The 4,967-nt window shown below is 33.2% G+C and overlaps 1 long non-coding RNA gene across 1 annotated transcript; it reads left to right on the forward strand.

Annotated features, from left to right (window-relative positions):
* Positions 1-31: 31 nt before the first annotated feature.
* On the forward strand, positions 32-630 carry LOC133194647 (uncharacterized). Its single transcript, XR_009722148.1, has 2 exons — positions 32-239; positions 560-630. It is a non-coding gene; the product is annotated as an uncharacterized LOC133194647 (long non-coding RNA).
* The last annotated feature ends 4,337 nt before the right edge of the window (positions 631-4,967 follow it).

The following is a 4,967-nucleotide window of genomic DNA, read 5'->3' on the forward strand; positions in this document are numbered from 1 at the left end:
GTTTTCCCAGAGAGAAGCATGCTGGGTAGGGATTTTCCTGCTATTTATAGGAAGTGTACATGAAAATTGCATCTTTTTTGTTTTTATTTGCATAAAGTAGAGTCTTGTCTTAATATTAAAAGGAAAAATTATGCATTTATTTTTTTGAGAATTTTTTTGGTGAGACTTTTTAATAGGGGGAGGTAACTCCCAAAACATCCGGTTTTCACATGTGCAGAATTGCATGTTTGAAGTAGCAGGTAATGTAGCTCTTTCAAAAGCTGGAAAATGTACCCTAAAAGTACATTAAAAGAAAACCTTAGGACTTGCTCTGTGAAATGCACATAACTCATCTTGTCAGAATTTTGCACTGTTTGTTGGTCAAGGGAGCTAAAAATGCATAGGTGTACTGCAAATGGATGCATAAACTACCTAATATCCCCTATGTTTAATATGTCAAATACCCCCTATTAGTAATTGATCAATGTATTATACTTGGATATTTATAAAATTCAAACATTTATCTTTCCAATGATATACAGAAGTCTATGTAACAAGCCTCCATTTTATTTCTTTATAGGGGTCAGTTTTGCTTGTCCCTCACCAAGTAACTTCCTGATAACGTCATACATTAAACTGTGTTTTGCACCCTTAAGGAGTGGCATTTGATGACATTTTCCTCATTTATTTACCTGTAAGTCATAGAAAATTGCTATATTTGTTTTTTTTAATGTAGTATTAACCATGCAATATAGACTCAGGTTGACATTGTGTCTGGCATAATGCATTAGATACATGTTCCATAGAATTTATACATGTGATATGAATTATGAGTTCTATTTTACTTTATGACACATTTACATTGTGACATCAAAGTGTGACGTCATGTCAAAAATGGAAGATTTGCAAGGTCATGACCTTCAATATAATTGATCGCAAATGAGAATATATACAAGAGATATCATCTGTATATATAGAAATACATGTTACACAGACCTATTGAGTATATTGTTAGGCTGACACCATCCAGACTTTTGAGGCAATTTCTGGATTTAACACAGTGACTATTTCACATTAGATTATTCCCCATTTGTTCACAGAGCAACTAGAAATATGTGTAAAAATAATATTGTTTGGCAGCTTTTTACAAAAAAATATAATGTAACATGTTATTAATATTCAAATACTGTACTTGCATTGTTGGTGTTCTTTTAATTGAATAAAAATAGAATTATTGTGTAAGTTGATTCAGTTAGGGTTGAATTTCTCTTCAAAGTCTTGTTTAATGCGTCGACCAATGTCGTAGACATGTAATACTAAATTGATAATTTCTTGGCTATTTTTGGACCAAATTCAACATTTTATGCACCAAAATGTTTGGAATTTTGTCCTCTTTGCATCTAAATGCAAAAGAGTGAATAACAAAAATGTCTTATTTCCTTTAAGGTAGCTAAATCAGTTTCGTATAAAATCCAGGGGATTTTTCCCAGAGAGAAGCATGCTGGGTAGGGATTTTCCTGCTATTTATAGGAAGTGTACATGAAAATTGCATCTTTTTTTGTTTTTATTTGCATAAAGTAGAGTCTTGTTTTAATATTAAAAGGAAAAATTATGCATTTATTTTTTTGAGAAATTTTTTTTGGTGAGACTTTTTAATAAGTGGAGGTAACTCCCAAAACATCCGGTTTTCACATGTGCAGAATTGCATGTTTGAAGTAGCAGGTAATGTAGCTCTTTCAAAAGCTGGAAAATGTACCCTAAAAGTACATTAAAAGAAAACCTTAGGACTTGCTCTGTGAAATGCACGTAACTCATCTTGTCAGAATTTTGCACTGTTTGTTGGTCAAGGGAGCTAAAAATGCATAGGTGTACTGCAAATGGATGCATAAACTACCTAATATCCCCTATGTTTAATATGTCAAATACCCCCTATTAGTAATTGATCAATGTATTATACTTGGATATTTATAAAATTCAAACTTTTATCTTTCCAATGATATACAGAAGTCTATGTAACAAGCCTCCATTTTATTTCTTTATAGGGGTCAGTTTTTATCTACCTGTGCTGGTGGAAAATTATATTCTGAATAATACACCCGATCTTCCAAGCTGATCGTGTTCCTCGCCGAATTGCAAATAAAATTGCAAATTACGAGCCCCTGATTGTAGGTGGCGCAAGCCTCGTTGACGTTCAACACTTTTCGTTCTTCCAAAATTAGAGAGCGTTGATGCAGATCGAACTTGTTAATTGAAGTATAAAATCTCGTTACTGATGACGGATTACGGTTCGTGGGACCTAAATGCCTTGAGAGGCGAACTAAGAAAACGCAATGCGCGAGTGTCAGGGCGAAAAAGAGAACTCGTGGAAAGGTCTGATTGCTTTTTCATTTTCGTTCGAATTTTCTCAAGTAAAATGTCGATTTTGATTGACAGAATAAAGACCACAACGTAAAACAATAAAGAAATAATTCACTGAAAATTATACTTAATAGTTTATTCCTATATTTGCCCTTGTTAGAGTCATAGAAATCGATAGTGTTAACAATTAGCGAGAAATACACGCATGTAAAGTTAAAATATGAGAAAACTCGGTATACTGTTAAAACTGGCGATTCTTTTCCACTGTAAGTTGTCAATCTTCCAAAATAAACAGAAACTCGAAATTATACTTTAGGAACCCATTTAAATATATCTTAAATATACTTTCATTATGATAGTAATTTTATGACTACTTACTGCTTCTTAACCTAGTCTGTTCATTGAAGTGTAAAGCAGTTTGGTTTTCATTTATATTGCATGTGATGCTTATATTTCATTGTGTGAACCATACCAGTAGCTTAATTGTTAGTTGAGAACTTTTGCATGTGAGGATAAGGTCAGTCTTCACTTATTGCAGCCATTACTTGATATAATCATGATTATACTGTTTTAATTGTACATGCCCCTTGAGGACCCTTGATGGGTGAATAAACATAGAATATTCTATATATTAAATAAAGATTATTAATGTTTCAGACTTGAGGCATATGATAGAAACTATAATTTTGGTGGTGGTGAAAGAGTTGAAAGAGAGTACAGCATGGAAGTACCCAGTTATGAAACATATAAATAAGGTAGGCCTTTCAACTAATTTTTCAAGTTGCACATATGGTAAAAAACATTTGATAGATAGATTTGTAGGTACATGAAATTCTCAGAAAAAGATTATAACCTATACATACCTTTAATTAAATCATAAAAAAAATTAATTATTAATATTTGATTTTTAAGATGTTGTGTTTTAAGGACAGGTAACTCAAGTGTAAAAAACGACCAACAAAGTGCCGATTTTTGAGTTATCGTTTATAGGAATGACATATAGGCTGCTTCAATTGGCATTGTTATGTTCACAAAAGGGTTACTTATATTCTTTGTTACACAAAAGGGTTGACCAAAACAAGGAGAATGTCCTCACTCTATACCTGGAATAACGGGATCAATGAATGGGGAATGGACTTTATTCAAGATTTTTAACTCTCACCGACAGTTGTTATGAAGAAGAAAATATAATGCCATGTTTATTGTGTGTGCATTGTTGTGCTTCATCTATAAAGATATATATTTCTACAATTAAATGCAACAATAAATTATCTAATTCTTTTCACTAAGCACGAAGAAGAACCATTAAGTATAAGAATTTAATCAGGTCAAAATTAAGAAGGGGGATGGACTTCACTTTCTATTTTTATTAAAAATTTCACTTATATACTATTGTACAGTGTCGGTAACTACATGATAAATAAGTTTAACATTTGAGCTAAATTCTAAAACCACTGGATTCCGCTGACAGTGAAGGAACACTTTGGAAATGCTAAAACTTGACATGCTTAAAAACAGTTAGCTTCCTCGGACCCGCTGTAAACAAGTTCCGGTAATGGGTTATCGTTCTTTTCATCGAACTCTAGTGGCAGTTGAAAGGCCTAAATAAGGATACTGTGATCACAAGAATAAGGGAGAAGGCTGTATGTGCAAACTTGGGAAAGATGAACAAAGATATTGATGCAAATGTAAAATACATTTATGAAAGCAAATTTTTAAAGAATGCAAGATTGGCGTGTGATGGACTATTCTTTGTGAAAGCAGAGTGCAAGGCACAGATGAAGAAAGCAGTGTCGTACAAGATTGATGCAAGTTTTGATGTTGATGGGTGTGTTGTTAAATGTCAGTGTGAGTGTACCGTAGGAATGGGTCCAGTAGCAGCATGTAAACATGTGTGTGTGTGCTTTTGTTTGCTCTACAGAAGTTTGGTGAAAGTGGAGATTTGATCACAGAAGAAACTTGCACTCAAAATTTGCAAACATTTCATCATGTTAAACCTTACAAGGGAAGTCCAATTAAAGCTAAAGACCTCCCTTTAGCAAATGATGCCGATGTCATTTATGACCCAAGGCCACATGAGTTTAGGAACATGCCTGGATATCAGGACACTTTTAGAAATGTTTGGTTAAATAATCCATCTGTTAACAAATTACCTGTTTCTCAATTGTTCCCTATTGCAAACACAGTTGGCATTGATTCTGATCATGATTATTTTCAAGAAAAACTTTCAGAAATGTGGCTTAAAAATTCTAACATTACAGAAATATCTTGTGAGGAAATAATGAAATTTGTAAAAAAAAAAAAAAAAAAAAAAAAAAAAAAAAAAAAAACCGTGGCCAAAGCACCAATCCTCTTTGGCAGTCTGAACGGTGCAAAAGAATTCACTCCTCTAATTTTGGTAGAATCTGCAAATGTACAGAAAAAAACTGATTTGAATAAGCTTGCTATTCGTTTGACTAAATACGTCCCACAAATCCATGCCCCATCCATACTTCACGGCAAATGCTATGAGTCAGTAGCCATAAAAAGCTTTGAAGAGAGAAGTGACATAAAAACCCAAAAATGTGGCACACCCATTTCTTGCTGCATCACCAGATGCATTAATTGATGAAAAGTCAATTGTTGAAGTA

Source organism: Saccostrea echinata, unplaced genomic scaffold (assembly GCF_033153115.1).
Source record: "Saccostrea echinata isolate AGI-Se365-2 ecotype Australia unplaced genomic scaffold, CSIRO_AGI_Sech_v1 ptg000029l, whole genome shotgun sequence".
NCBI lineage: Eukaryota > Metazoa > Mollusca > Bivalvia > Ostreida > Ostreidae > Saccostrea > Saccostrea echinata.